Consider the following 16,603-nt stretch of genomic DNA (forward strand, 5'->3'; position numbering starts at 1 on the left):
CGTTGCTGGGAATGTATTGGGAAAATATTTTAAATTATTTTAGTATCTTAGTTTAACTTCAAATGATATTTCTAACAACTGCAGTATATAAATGCAGATCTATTTATAAATGTAGTTTACATATTTATTTTCTATATAGTATTTGTGTTTATTTCTTGTTTTGCTGTCCAGCCAGCATGCCCACCAAACAGGCATTGTTAAAACACTTTAGATAATAATTATATAATAATGTATATTAACACGCAGAAAGAAAATGCCTTTTTTCCTAAGTGTGTTAAATGTTTGTGTCATTTTTCATTGTATTTATAAATACAGTTTACATACACTTTTTCAGGTTGGATCATATCCCAAAGTGAACAAAATGTATAGAGGGTGTGTTTTTCTCCTCACCCCCAAATATGTGAAATATATTTGTGAGTATATTTGTTTTGCCGTTTAAAGTGTTTTTAATGTATATTTCTTTTTCATTTGGACCATGTTCCATTATCCAGTATCAGACAATAGATCACATTTAAATTTAAAGCAACATATTCTGCTTTTTGCTGTTGATCAGCTGAACTATGGTGAGGCATGTTAATGTATATTTATTGATTTATTTATTTGTAAGGTTAGGGGTTTATTTCTGGTCATAGTAGCGAAGAAAGGTTTGTTTAAGCAGTGTGCTGGGCTTGCATTACTTCTGTCTGGAAATAAAGCCTGATGTTTGTGTAAGGGTTATCTCCCGAGAGCTAGATTACAGTGATAACAGAGATATTATTCAGTCCAGAGCTGCGTTTGTACGTTCAGAAGTCTATGAGGAGAAAAACTGAATTTTTAACTCATTATTAACCCAACCTCATATTTTTTATTATTATTTTGGTTCAGTTTATGAACAAACAAATTTAAAGCCGTTGTTTTAAAGCCATTAAAATGTTTTTTTTTTTTTATGTATATTTAATTTATCCCCTACAGAAAGGAAAAATGAAAGGCATTTAAAAAGGATGTAAAAATGCAATGGCTAAAATGTTTTTTTTCTTTTTTAATATGCTGCTATTGTTTGAAATAATTAATTTCACAATAATCAAACAATATATTTGACATGTATTTCATATTTAAAGAAATATATGTCTGTGTAGTTGTTTTCTGTGTGGGATTATAAATCTGTTCTTTTCCAAACAGACAAAAGACAGTGCTAATTTAATATAAAATTTACATAGAAAAGTGTAAGTATTAAACATTTAAATTTCTTAATACATATTTGTCCAAAGCTTAAGTATCAAACATTCAATGACTTCTAAGACCAGTCAGAGACAACAATGTTTTCCCGCCATTTCTCTGCTGAGGTAAATCTGACTAGAGCCGATGTAAATCTGGATAAAGCTGAGGTAAATCTAAAGTTACACTTCCAGCCAAATGCGAACAGCAGACGGGAGGCCAGGCCAAGGTCGGGAGGTCGTGCCGGGGCCAAGCCGAACTCGCTTCCTGAGGCGAAAAAACAAGCGCCGTTCTCGTGTCCACGATAATGCGGCCATATTGTACACGCCATACAATGATCATTCTGAAAGTACACACTGGAGGGAAACCGAGACAATGTCCATCAGCGCCGATGCGTGGGGTGTCGATTCGGCACAATGGCGTCACGGTCGGCTGTTTAGGCTGGAAAGAGTGCAGAACTTTCATTCTCACACATCTGCAGAGAAAGCTGAGCTGGAGTCAGAATGGCTTTTGTTGGAAGGGAACATGTAACGGCTTTAAATTCAGAATTGGACAAACAGTGGGAACGCTTCTGCAGCTCTAGTGAAAGAATGACGTGACTGACAGCTGCCCATCAGTTCAGATCAACAAATACAGTATACACCCAGCATCCAGTGCTACACAGCATATGTAGGCCTGCTATACATTGCAGTATGTAATTGCTCTCTCTCTCTCTTTGTTTTATATTTAAAAAATCAAAAAACCTTGTTTTGTTTTTTCAAAATCATTTTTAAGCATTTTTATCAGTCCACACCTGACAACTTCACATTATGTCATATAAATTTGTATAGATAAAATCAATCATAACATAAATGAAAATGTGAATTTTAAAATGCCCAAAAGACCAAGATGACTAATGACCATTATAAAAATAAATATTTATCTTGCATACCGGGAAAATTTAAGAGACCATTTCAGTTTCTGAATCTGTTTATCTGATTTTGATATTGTCTTTTCAGAAAATTTCAGACCTCAAAAAATGCAAAGAAGACAAGTCCATATTCATTAAGTTTTAAGAGTTCAGAAATCAATATTTGGTGGAATAACCCTGGTTTTTAATCACAGTTTTTATGCATCTTGGCAAATTAAACACCTTGTTTTTCCTTCGAATCATTTTGGACATTTTAATTGGTTCATTCATCAAATTTGGAACAATGTAAACACCTGGAAGCTTCACATTATGCAAAAAAGATAAAATCTAAAATAAATAAAAATGTGAGCTTTAAAAAGTCCAAAAGACCAAGATGACAAACAACCAATATGGAAAAAGAAATTACTGATATTTTTTGCAAATATATTTTTGCAAAGTGTAAAAAATAGACCAAAAATGTATAGGTAAATCAAGTTGCATATCTTTCCATTTTAAATGTATATTTGCAAACACTCCACTTTTACATATGCTCCAAATCTGTTTAATATTTTGTCTTTAATATTTTTTTTTATCCATTTTTTGCAAACGGGAAAAACCAACCTGGTGGCAGTGAAACATCAGATCTGAAAGCAGAAAAGTAGCTGTGTAAATATTAAAAGTTATTTTAAAGACAAGTGGAAGCTGCTAATTGGTCAAGCTAAAGGTAACATAAGTTTTAGCTGGATTTTTTTATTTCATGTGTGTTGTTGTAATAAAAACGTGTTTTTGGAGACTCATTGCGGGTTCCTTTTGGTAAAAAATCTTGTAATTTGTGACTACTGTGTTGCTGATTATTTGTGTTAACCTGAACAACTAAAATATTCATAATTATAAGACAACATGCTGTGTGAAAGTGTGAGTGTGTATGAATGGTACTACAACCAAAATCTTATTACTCAAGCTCTGGGTGCTTTTTCAAGAATAGCTCGGCCTGACCCAGCATCTCTCTCGATGCATAGAAGACAAGCATCCAGGTTATTCTATTCTTCAAAAGTGTCCAAACAGCAGAATCACTTGTGTAATTTGGTAGTCTCTGTTCAGACTGTAGGAATTGTGTATGGTTAGCCGTAGAGTTATTGTGTGGCTTATTTCTGGTAATATTTGTGCTCCAAGTATCTAGAGTTTGAGGATTATCGATAATAGCCTTTGGATGTTCCAAGCGAGTGACTGAGCTCTTTCTATAAGTCGCTGTGGATAAGAGCGTCTACTAAATGCCATGAATGTAAATATAATAAAAAAAAAAAACAATCTGACAACTCTGAAACTTGTGTAGTGTGAACCTGGAATTACAGACCAACTAATATTTTAACTAGTGAACAAAATAGCAAAAGGATTTTTAATCATGATTATAATTTTTAATAGGCTTATATGTGGGATGCACCTTTCACCTAAAAGCAGTGTTGATACAGAGGGCTGCCCGTAAAACTCCTAAATAAATGTCCTAATTTAAACAGTAACTAATGCCTCTAAGGAATTGTTAAAGTGTTTTTTAAAGGTTAATTATTACATCATTAACATTATAAATATGTGATGCAACCAAAAAAATACAGTCTATTCACTGTTCATTGCTGTGCTGGGATACACAGAATGTTTGGCAACCGAAAATATTTGACCAAAAATGGCAACCCCCCAAAAAAAACACTTTCAGTGAAATTATCAAATAATTTATATTAAACACAGGCTAGTTTATATTAAGCTATATCATATACTGTTTCCTCTAGCAGCTCACCCTCCAGCCCCTCCTCCCCTCCCTCTCTCCTCCATGTTGTGTATCTGAACTCTGCTGTATGGCTACATTGCCATCATGAAAAGAAGCCGTCAGGGAGCTGACAGCCAACAAACGACAGGTTTAAGTTTATTTTAATGCTCTACTGGTTATAAATGAAATGAAATGAAGTCAGCATTACTTATCACACTCTGTATTAGTTTACTATCTTCACAGATTTTACTATTTTCTCAAACTGGTTTCCCAGCTGAAAATATACACATTTTAGCTACAAGGCTAGCATGATAACATTAGCTGCCTTAGCATTTGTGTGTTTAACAAAAGACTGACTATCTTTCTCAGTGTACATTTAACTTGAGGATTTGAACAGCACTGCTGAGGTAAACTGATGAGCAAAATATCATTGCTGAGGTAAATTTACGACTAAAACTCTATTGTTGAGGTAAATGTATGATCAAAATATAATTATTGAGGTAAATATTTTACTATATTTAAAACTGCATTTTTAAGGTAGATATATGAGCAAAATATCGATAAGGCAAATGTATGACTAAAGATGCATTTTTGAGGTAAATATATAATCAAAATATCATTGTTGAGGTACATATATGACCAACATATTATTATTGAGGTAAATAGTATATTACTAAAACGGCAATTTTAAGTAAGATATATGAGCAGAATATAATTGTTGAGGTAAATATATGACTAAAACTCGATTTTTGAGGTAAATGTATGAGTAAAATATCATTGAGGCAAATGTATGACTAAAATTGCATTACTGAGGTAAATATATGAGCCAAATATCATTATTAAAATAAAAATATGATTAAAAATGCATTATTGAGGTAGATATATGACTAAAACTGCACTATTGAGGGAAATATATGACTAAAACCTCATTGTTGAAGAAAATAAAGGCCTAAAACTGCATTGTTAAGGTAAAGTTATAAAAATTGGACTGCTCAGGTAAATTTGTGGCGAGAGTAACACTGTTGAGGTAAGTTTATGATTATAATAGTGGCTAGTTAGCACTGCTGAGGTAAATGTATTGTACGTTTTTAGTATGTCCTCTGGGATGTTAAAAATGTTCAGTGATCAATAAATATAAATAAACATAATACACATCAAAGCTATCTAATTGATTGAGTGGTGGAAAAAATAGCTAAATGAATAAAAACCTGCAAAAAATCCTGTTATGTATTCATGTTTGGTATTTGGCCTTTGGTCAAATTATTTAAAAATGTTAATTTAGGTGTCTATGGGTTTTTTTAAGCAACAATACTAAATAATGCTGCTTTAACAGTGTAAATACTTTATAGTGCAAAGAAAGCTAATAGTGTCTATCTCTCTCTCTTTCTCTTTTTCTCTCTGTTTCTCTTTGTCTCTCGTTCTCATCCTCCTGCTGAGTTCCACAGGTTGGCGTTGCCAACGCTGCGGTTGAGCTGTTGACCAAACCGGAGCTGAAATTCTGTTTAAACCGGAATCCACAAGCAGCACTGTATCCTGACGTGGTGTACTGTGAAAGCTGAGATGCAGAGACAGAGGTGTGTGTGTGTATGTACGAGTGTGTATGAGTGTGTGTGTGTGTGTGTGTGTGTGTGTGTTACAGGGGAGGAGGTTGGGGTTACAGGTTAGACAGAACCATGTGGTCGCACACACACACTCGCACACTTTCTCCTGTGTGTGTGGGGTTGAATGACAGCCCATGAAAACACACACTAAAAAGCTCCAGCAGCCAAAGAAGCCCAACACACAAAGCCGGGCCTCAGACTGGCTGCTGTTAATTAGTGATAGAGAAGTTACAATAGCCCAGAAAGCGGACCGGCCGCAGGCCTTTCGGGCCGGACTGCCCGGCCGCTGATTGATTGTGCCGGCCAAGGCTCACCTGCAGGCCCTCCTCTCTCACACACACACATGCACACACATATACACACACACACACACACACACACTCCCTGACAGCCTGCAGAGAGCAGTCAGTGTCAGGGAACAATATCCTGCACTGTGCACCTCGCAACTGAGCACGCTCATAAATCACCACGGTGACAGAGCCACCGCCCTTACTGTCCACACTCCATCACATACACACACACACACACACACATGCACACACACATGGACACACATATACACACACACACAATGTCTTTGAGACTGTCAAAGAAGCTCAAATAATAAAAGTAGATGAAAGAATGTTTTTGAGAGGGTTTGTAGTAGGGCTGTATTAGAGATGCACTGAAATGAATTTTTTTGTCCGAAACCAAACCTATTAAAATATATGACCGAATGCCATGTGTATTTTCACATTTGAATAGGCTAAATTTCTAAATGTCCTTGTTTAGTAACACCTATAATCAGTATTTTGTATTTTCAATTAATTACTGTGAATACTTATAAAGCACCTTTCTAAAACCCAAGGATGCTCTACAGTCTTTTACACTTAACCAACACACACACACACACACACCTGCAAGAAGCAGCAGCCAATCACACACAGCATACTCTTAACCAGAAACAACAGCATTGACCTAGGATGGCTACATTGCCATTTCCAGCGCATACAGGCTTACACACACAGCACACATACACACACACACACACACATACACACTCACCAGGACAATTTAGAGTAATTAGTTCACCTGATGTCCATGATTTTGCACTGCGGGAAAGAAACCCACAAACCCACACTAGCAAATGTGCTCACCACCAATCCACCAAGTCGATTAAAAAATTTTAATAATTAAAAAAAAATTGCAAATATTTGGCATATCTCTAGTTTGTAGATGTTGTTCCACAGGATGGTCAGGAAAGCCTTATGATCAGTTTCTTATATAAAATTCTAGAAATTACTAAATTATTTTCACAATTACTTTCAAAACAAGTATTGATTTACAAGAACTGAACATATATATATGTATTGATTCACAAGAACTGAACATATATATGTATATATGTATATGTATATATATATATATATATATATATATATATATGTATGTGATAAACATAGATATGTATGCTCAAATCTGTCGAAACTCAAAGTGCAAAGTGACTCTAAACTGAATATATTGTTCAACTAATTATTAACATTAGTAGCATTAACTGTGTCATTTTTCAATTACATTTACACACAAAAATTGCGGCAGAATCAGAGTAATAAGCCACCCAGTTTGAACAGAGACTTCCATCTGAACTGCAGTTCACACACATGCCATCATACATACATCACTCATCTGACCACAGGTGGGCATACTGTACCTCTCCACACGCCACACTCCTCTCTTCCTCCCCCTCTCTCCTAGATTCCACTTACAAGAATCTGCTCTCTCTCTCTCTTTCTCTCTCTCTCTCTCTTTTTTTTCATCACACACAGCCAGTCTGTTCACACCAACCAGACTGATGTCCAGAGAGAAGAGTATCTGCTGGTATGATTTAAACATTTTAAGACTTTTAACATCAATCAGAGAAAAAACACGACTAATTTCACTATAGCAAAATGTCAAAATGCACACATCAATATTTTTTTTAGACTTAATGTTAAGCATGTGATTCTACTGTACTTTCTGACAGACCAATACCCTATATTGCTAAAAAAAAAAAAAAAAAAAAAAAAGTAGTCACTCAGCCATTCAAATGATTAAACTGGTTGCAACTGGACTGAGCAGTGGAGTAGAGATGTATTCTTTGGAGTGACAGATAATCCGATTGATGAGTTTGGGTTTGCCTGTTGCCAGGAGAAAGGTACTTGTTTGACTGCAAAGTGTAAAGTTTGGTAGAGGGGGATTATTATTATTATGGTGTGGGGTAGTTCTACAGGAGATAGACTTGGCTCCTTATTTCTAGTGAAAGGAACTCTTAAGCACACTCCAAAAATGATCCAATTTCAAGGCAATAATTTTACCTTTTTTATCTGATAAGATTATGTTGATTATTTTAGGAACAATCTTAATTAGTCTATCTCAGACTTTTAACCTTTTTTTAAGTAATGTGATTTAAAATAAGCACAGGAAGTCACAAGTCAAGTCATTTAGATTTTATGTTCAAATTTAAGATATTAAAACAAGGATTTTTACTTGATTCAAGTCTTGCTTTAAAGATTTTGAGCTTATTTTGCTAAATCTTTCTTAAAAATGCTTTCCCCATTGGCAGATTTTGGCAATTTACACATATTTTGTCTAGATTTTTCCAACAGATTTTTTTGCAGTGTATACCAAGAGATTTTATACAAAGCAAGGTCCAGTAAACAATGCAATGTCTATAAAGACATGGAGGAGCGAGTCTGGTGTAGAAAAATTTGACTGGCCTGCACAGAGTCCTGCCCTCAACCCAACAGAACACCTTTGGGATAAATTTGAGCGGATTTTCTTCCCAGTTTGGAAGGTCAATTACCCCACCCACCAATTAGGACACCTCCTGTCACTAGTAATGCCCACAACACCTGGAGGGTGAAGACTAGCTCCAATACATGTAAAGCCATGGGAGACTCCACCTCTTTTAGAACTGCTGCTGGTGCAGCATCACTGGGCAGCCAGAACACTCGGAGAAAAGAACACAGTGGGAGAGAGCGCCATCTACCCACCCATAGAGGGCAAGGCCAACTGTGCTCTCTCAGACTCCGGCTGCTGATGGCAAGCAGAGTGTCCAGGATTTAAGTTCATTGGACCACTCAAAGCATGTTTACTGTAAAACACTTTCAATACAAGCTGTGTGTGTGTATTTGCACATCTGTGTCAGCAACAGTTTTTGTTAACACATTTGTGTTAAATCTTTGAATGAGTTGTTTAAGTGATGCTTTTTGTAAACTGTAGCTGGACATATTAAACTAGGTACAGTTTCAATAAAGCCTACTGAACTGAGAGAGTAAGAGAGAGAGAGAGAGATGAAAGCTGGCCACTCTCCATCCTGTAAGAGAAAGAGAGAGAGAGGGAGGGATGAAAGCTGGTGGGGTGGGTTGGGTGGGGTTGTGCAGGTGGCAGGTGTGATCAGGACGGTCGGTGACGAGTGGACGGCAGCGGTGGGACACAAAGAGCCGGTGTGTCCCGCTCACGCAGCTGCAGGGGGGCGGAGGCGGGCGAGTGAAAGACAGACAGACAGAGGGAGGGGACGGAGGGAGGAGTGGAGGGAGACAGAAAGATGGAAGGAAGACTCTGACACTGAAACTTCAAACGGAGGATTGAGTCGAGAGAGTGCAGAGAGACACATTCTTTCTGAGGGAGAGAAAAAGAGAGAGAGAGAGAGAGAGAGAGAGAGAGAGGTTTATCAAGAGTTCTGCATGTGTATGTCAACTCCAGTTGCCTGATCTAAAAACTGCCTCACTAAAAACAGCGTCAACAAAAAAAACATAATTATATACATTAAACTTGATACGCATCCAGCTCCCACTCAAAGAAAAGTTCATATTCAGTTTTAAGAGTTAACCCTGGTTTTTAATCACAGTTTTCATGCTTATTGGCATGTTGTCCTCCACCAGTCTTACACACTGCTTTTGGATAACTTTATGCTACTCACTCCTGGTGCAAAAATTCAAGCAGTTCAGCTTGGTTTGATGGCTTGTGATCATCCATCTTCCTCTTGATTATATTCCAGAGGTTTTCAATTTGGTAAAAGACCAAAAGACCAAATTTTCGTCAGTTTTTTGTATGGCAGAAGTATTCCAACTGCAGGTGAGAGGTGAAATAAAAATGCAAAAAGATAAATATTTATTTGACTTATTTTCACAATCTTATATGTTATTATTTTTACAATGTAATTAAGTAATGTAGCTTTATTTATTTATTTTATTTGTTTAATTGTCAAATAGTCACATGAATAAAGTAACAATAATTTAGTGTTGTGAATTGGTAACAGGAAAAATGACACACATAATTTTCATCATATAAATTGTGTGGCCGAACCGATACACACTGCATCACGCTCCTACACTACAGCAGCTTAGTGTACAGCAGGTATTGCCGAAAATCTCTGTAATAAACTTCTAGCTCTTGTAAAAGTGCCCAAATCAGCAGCTGGATAAGACACAAGAGTGTTGCACATCTGCCTAAAGCAATGTTTTGGTTGCTGAAAACTTGGTCATATTGTAAGCTTGCACGAGAAAGAAACAAGCAAGAACAAAAAACAGTTTTTACCTAAAGGACTGAAAAGGAATATAAGGTTTAAAGGAATGTATAGGGAGTGTAGTAGTTGTGTTTTTATATGCTGAATATCTTATGCCCTGCTGTTTAATTATTATTTTTTAATTGTTAGCCAGTTCATACATTCTGATTTGAAAACTTGATTTTTTTTATGTGCAGATGTAGTTTTCATATTGATATTTGTTTTAAGAGGAGCTGCAAATACTCAAAAATAATTTCAGCTCTGCAACACATTCCAAAAAAATGATTAGAGCCATTTAAGCAAACCATTTAAATTTGTTTGAATGTTGCCTTTTTCCCAACACTTGAAATGTGTGATGCAGAGTTTCAGATGTTTTAACGTGTGTAACAGTACGGGTCATAATTTTTGCTTCAAAGAATATCCATACATTCTCTGTTGATGACAGAACAGGACTGCAAGCATGCTTTGTAAAATCTGCAGCATGTGGTTTTGTATAGTTTCTATACGTCCTAACTTTTTTCTGATTTGGGGTTGTAGTTGCAATATGAAAAAAAGATTTTAAAGATTAAAATAAGCATGACAGTATACTCCAAAATTCTTTCTAATGATAATATAATCATTTTCAAGTAGGTATAGACATTAAAAAAAATATTTTATTTTAAATTGATAATTTAAGTTAAAATGTCTCAATGTTCCTGGGTTACAGCTACCCAACCTGTCTATTGTGAATTATATGAATAATATTATGAAAAAAAAAAAATATGTATAGGTATTTTAAGCAGTAATAAATATGACAGTGTCTTTACTTTATCCCAGTTCCTTGATTACCATCCCCTAATAATTCTCAAATAAAGATTAAATGTTTATTCAGCTAACAATTTTTGGTTGGTAGAATATTCTTTGAATTTTACAATCTGTTAGGATTTCCTGGATGTTTTTAAAATGTTTTTATTTAATGTTTAATTGTTAGTTTTTGGAATGTTACTTTTAACATCTTCATATATTTTGTATTTGTCTACCCGGGAAAGTTATGAGAGCAACATTCTAATAACGTTTAAACCATTAATAGGTCACCCATTATTTCTGTCACAAAACGTTGCTAAATGTTTATATAATCAGGCTTTGTACGGTCATTAAATACTTGAAAAAGTCATTTCCAGGCCTGGATAAGGTTTGGAAAAATAAATATACCCAGAAAGTTTTAGAAAAGTCATGGAAATTTGCTCTACAAATGTTTTTTAGTATTTATTAAGAAGCTATTTTGAGCTAACAAATATGTCAGATCAGTTAGTTAAGTAATTTAGCCCTACTCAATTAATCTTTCAGGATTTGACACAAATTTTATTTTTGAAGATTCTGTGTCAGTATTTCTTAAATATATATATTTTTCATCAAATTAATTTTAGGCCTGTTATCAATTCGATTATAGTTTATAATATTGTTTGTCCATGTCTGCACTGGTGTTGTAAAGAATTTGCTTTGAAGGCATGGAAAAGTCATGGAAATGTATAGTTTAAAAAGTGTATGAACCCTGCATAATGTTCTCTGTTAGCTGGGATGGGAAGTTATCAGTATATTAAACTGTATGAAACTGTAATAATATATAAAATAATACCGCAGCCGAAGGTCAAGTTTGAATCGGGTCGATTCAGAGCACGAGAATGCGAGGAAAGTTTGTGCTGATACCGCACCTCAATCTTCTTGTTCTTCATCTAGTTTGTTACTGTCCAGAGCTCCAGCTAAAACCCCTGATCTGTGCCACATGGCGTCCCATCAAAGGCTCCCTGCTCTGGGCTTCCACGGGGAGTCTCCCCCCTCCACACACTCAGCTCCGGAGAAAGCCTGGCTCACATCTCGGCCTAATGTTTTTTAATGCCTGTGAGTTATTCTTCGCCTCAGCATGACTCTAAATAGAGTTCAAATCCAGCTTCCTGTGCCTTAGCCATCTGAGGACACAAGACAAACACACACACTGTACACACACAGACACACACACACACACACACACACTTATGTATATATCCCCGTTTCCTCCTCTGTATTTCTGCACTACCGAACCCTGGACACACACACACTCCACATACTTATACTTAAACACCCACCAATTCACACACACACACACATCTACACACATACAGATACTACACTCTAAAAAACAGAGGTACGATATGAGTACTTTTTTGTACTTGAAGGTACACTCTTCATAATTGTACCCTCAAAGGTACAATATTGGTCTTTACAGGGTCAGATTTGTTCCCTCTGAAGTACAAAGTCATTTCTAACAGCAATAAGTACAAATTTGTACCATTTAACCAGCCAAAAGGTACATTCAGTATTCTGCATCACTGTACTAATGAACAGTATATATTTAAATTGCACATTTTTTATTTGAAAGCCAGACAATTTTGTATCATCAAGTTTTTGAGCCATTTTTAGTTGATGATAATGTTTATAATCTTTATAATCTATACTGGCACAAAAACCATGGGTACAAAAAAGGACTTTCACTGAAAGGTACTTTTTTTGTACCTCAATATAAGGTACAGCCCCAGCGACAAGTTTTGTACTCTTTTAAGTACAAATCTGTACTTATATTTCTTAGAGTGTAGATAGGCCTACATCCTATAGTTTTTTGTGTGCAGCCCCCACAAGTAAACTTAAATGCAAACTTCCTATAGACATCCCATACAAGCACATACTGTACTAAATTAGGGCTAAATTCAGTTTTTAAACACATTTTTAGTTAGTTAAATATCCTACAAATCTTGCTTGGGTAAATTTGACATTACTTTTACACATTTTTCTTGCAAAATGTTTCTAGTTCTATGTGTTTCTCGGATTTTTAAGTCTATCCACAGACTGTTGATGATGTTTAGGTCAAGGCACTATGAAAGCTATGACAAAACCTTGAAATTTTGCCTACTGAAATAGTTAACCATTTTGAGGTATTTTCAGGTAATTATCTTTTTTATCTGCTGCTTTTTTTTAACAGAATGTTTGCTCTCTTTTTGCTGCTAAATGAAATCTAAGCTTCAACAATCCAGTTTAAACAGTTTAGGTTTTAAACAGTTGGGTAATATGTAGTTGTTATCCAAATAATACTCAGTTTAGCAAGTCTAACTACTCTAAGATTAGAGTAGTTAGCTGGCTGGCTAACAACCAATTAGATCAAACTCAAAGAACTTCTAACAGAGTTTCTGGTTATGCAGAGACAGCTTAGAAGAAAGAAATGAAAAGAAAGTGGGTTGTTTGTCCATTAAAAACATTTGAGGATGGGCAGAGCTAATTATAATTCTACAACCAGTCAGCAGAAGAGCTAGACTTGTGGTGAATTCACTTTTTTGAGATGCTGTGCTGTCCATGCTTTTTTACAGTAATTAAAACAAATTTTAGATACACTCTATGAACAAGTTATTGAGACACTTACACATCACAAATACCATACACGTTAATATGGAGCCGGTCCCTCTTTGAAGCGCTAACAAAAGGTTTAGAACCGCAGTTATTGAGTCTTTTATACACAATGCTACTGTATCTGAACTGTTTGAATTTTTGCACCAGGAGAGAGTGGCATAAAGTTATCTAAAAGCAGTATGTAAGACTGGTGGAGGAGAACATGCTAAGATGCATAAAAACTGTGATTAAAAAACAGGGTTATTCCACCAAATATTGATTTCTGAACTCTTAAAACTTTATGAATATGAACTTGTTTTCTTTTTTGCATTATTTGAGTCCTGAAAGCTCTGCATATTTTTGGTATTTCAGCCATTTCTCATTTAAATGACAATATTTTTATTTGGAAATTGGGAGAAATGTTGTCCGTAGTTTATAGAATAAAAAACAATGTTCATTTTACTCAAACATCTACCTATAAATAGCAAAATCAGAGAAACTAATTCAGAAACTGAAGTGATCAATTCAATTTTTTTCCAGAGCCGTATTTACACCCTTCAATTCCTAATCTCTACTACTAACCCTATACACACAAACACACACCAATATGTAAACATTTCTGTGCTACTGTACCGCACACTCATACATATACACACGTTTCCTAACACTGATTAGAGTGACAGGGGCATTTCCCATTGGCCGCAAGTCTAACCCTGAGCTTTCCAGGGCAGCCAATTTCCCCACTCCAGCACTGATAGGAAGCTTAGATAGTCCCCGAGTTTAACACACACACACACAGACACACACACACAAAGAGATTCTCCCTTTACACGTCCTCCACCTCTCCACACGCACTTCTCTCAGCCGCCAGCCTGTACTTTCAGTCCTCCTGTCCCTTCCTCTGGAGCCCTGCATCCGTCCTTCCTAATACTATTAACCCTTTACATATAAATCAGCAGATTACTGTACAAATTATAAGAATAATATATAATATTAATATCAAATTAGGTTTTTCAACACATTCCAAATGTAGTAAATCCATCATTTTAGCCTTGAACTGGAGGTAGGAGGCTAATGTAGCTGATGAGTAATATAAGCTACGGTTACCGCTGTGCTCTTGCCTCAAACCATGTTAAATGAAGTAACCTCAGTCTGACTAGTTTATGAGGTTCCTGATAGTTCCAAAAAACATTAATGATTTGGGTGAGGTGACCATATTTAGCTTTATAAAAATGAGGACACTGGGGACTTACTGATGTTAGAATGGTTTGGCTGGGGGTGGTCTTTAAGTAGGAGGTGGTTTAATATATATATATAAAGTAATTCAACTAAAGCAACAAAAAACTTGCCAGCTTTTACATAACTCTTAATAAAAAAGAAGTGAGGTAAGGTCAAATTATAAGGTCAAATAAGGTGATTTGTGTTTATTTTTATTTATTTTTGTCTGTGATGGAAAGACACTTGCCCAGAAGAGAAGGTAGGAAAATGAGAAATGGCTAAAATAAAAGAAAGATGCAGAGCTTTCAGACCTCAAATAATGCAAAGAAAACAAGTTCATATTCATACATTTCAGAAATCAATATTTGGTGGAATAACCCTGTTTTTTAATCACGGTTTTCATACATCTTGGCATGTTCTCCTCCACCAGTCTTACACACTGCTTTTGGATGAACTTTTATGCCACTCACTCCTGGTGCAAAAATTACACGTAGGTACACATAGAAGCAATAAGAAAAGGGACTTAAACAGATGTTTAAAGCTATAAAAAATCTGCACAAATTTTTTTTGTGAATAAGAGTACCAAAATGTAGGCTGCAGTCGATATAGGGCAAATCCTTAGATCCTGAAACAAAACTCAAGTTTCTTTCATTCTTCAAAAACAAAAGAAACCATTTTCACCTAAATTTTATGCTGCTCTTCCTTTTTTGTCAAAAAACTGAGGAAAACTGACAACCTTGACTGACTCTACTTAAGATTACTCAACAATTGACATGATTGGTTGCTTGCTAGTGTGTCATGATGTATTGTACAATGCTAGCTAGCTAATTAGCTACAGTAGCCTAACTACACTAGCCCAAAGTACTTATAGAGAAGTCAGTTCAGTCAGTCGACGGCCATGTTTGCAACACACCGGTTGCTTATTTCCAGTCATGAAAGACCAGCCTTCCATCTGTTTGAATGGGGAACACCAAAATGCTGGAAATAAACATTGGTTTACCATTTCAGAAACATTTTTTTTATCACTGCTAAAATCTGATAAAAAAAAAGCTCATGAACAGTTTATAGCATTCGACTCAATACTACACAAAAAAAAAACATTAACATGCTGACTCCCCTCTGGTTTCTGCACAACCAGCTAGCAGATTGGCTGTTTTTGCTGAAGGGCGGGACTTTGTCCTGGAATGCACACCAAGATTAGCATTACGAGAAATACCATTCATAGAGGTCAATGGTCTATATCGACTTTAATAAGGTCTCTGATTAGCCACTGTGCAAAACTAAACAAGAAAACTTTCAGAAGACTTTTCCTCAGCTATCTTTATTTACCTTTAAGGTCCTTAAACCTACAGTCTAAGGGGTTAACTGGCTTGCCCTCCACCTGCATAAAGGGCATTTGAAGGTGAGCCCAGGTGCGCTGGCAAGCTGATCCAGCCTGTGACCAGTATAGTTCTAACCGGGCTCGCTTGATGGACAGGAAGTGGCCTCCTGTCACAGCCGCTTCCTGCGTCACTCTTCTGTTTACCCCACAACCGCCCCATCTGCCAGATGGCCTGACCTTCTATCCTTTAATATCTGACCTCGCTGCAGCCGGCCAAGTGCTGGAGCTGACTTTAATAGCCATTCACGCTGCCACAAGGGAAGTGTAATAGCCTCTTGGCCTGCAGTCAAGTCCTGATTGTGTCTTCTTCCTAAACATCCCAACTGGCTTGCTTATCTCTGAAAGTATTTTTGAAGGCTTTGAGTGGAATATGGACGTTTTTTTCTGAATCTAAATCATCACCATGAATTCAAACACGGATCTAAAATTGGGTTAAAATTATTACAAATAATAAATCAGGCAAAAGAGAAAAACAGACGAGCCCTGGCAAAGTATCTGTCTTTAAAGCTTGAGATGGCAGCATAATGTGGATGAGTATTGTCCTGTTGGAATAGTGGTGCACAGGAGTGTGCATTCAGAAGAGGTAGGGCCACTGGCTGCAGGACCTAAATAATGTAGAGCTAGACAGTCCAAGTGGTTGTAA

This window comes from Astyanax mexicanus, chromosome 24 (genome assembly GCF_023375975.1).
Source record: "Astyanax mexicanus isolate ESR-SI-001 chromosome 24, AstMex3_surface, whole genome shotgun sequence".
Taxonomy (NCBI): Eukaryota; Metazoa; Chordata; class Actinopteri; order Characiformes; family Acestrorhamphidae; genus Astyanax; species Astyanax mexicanus.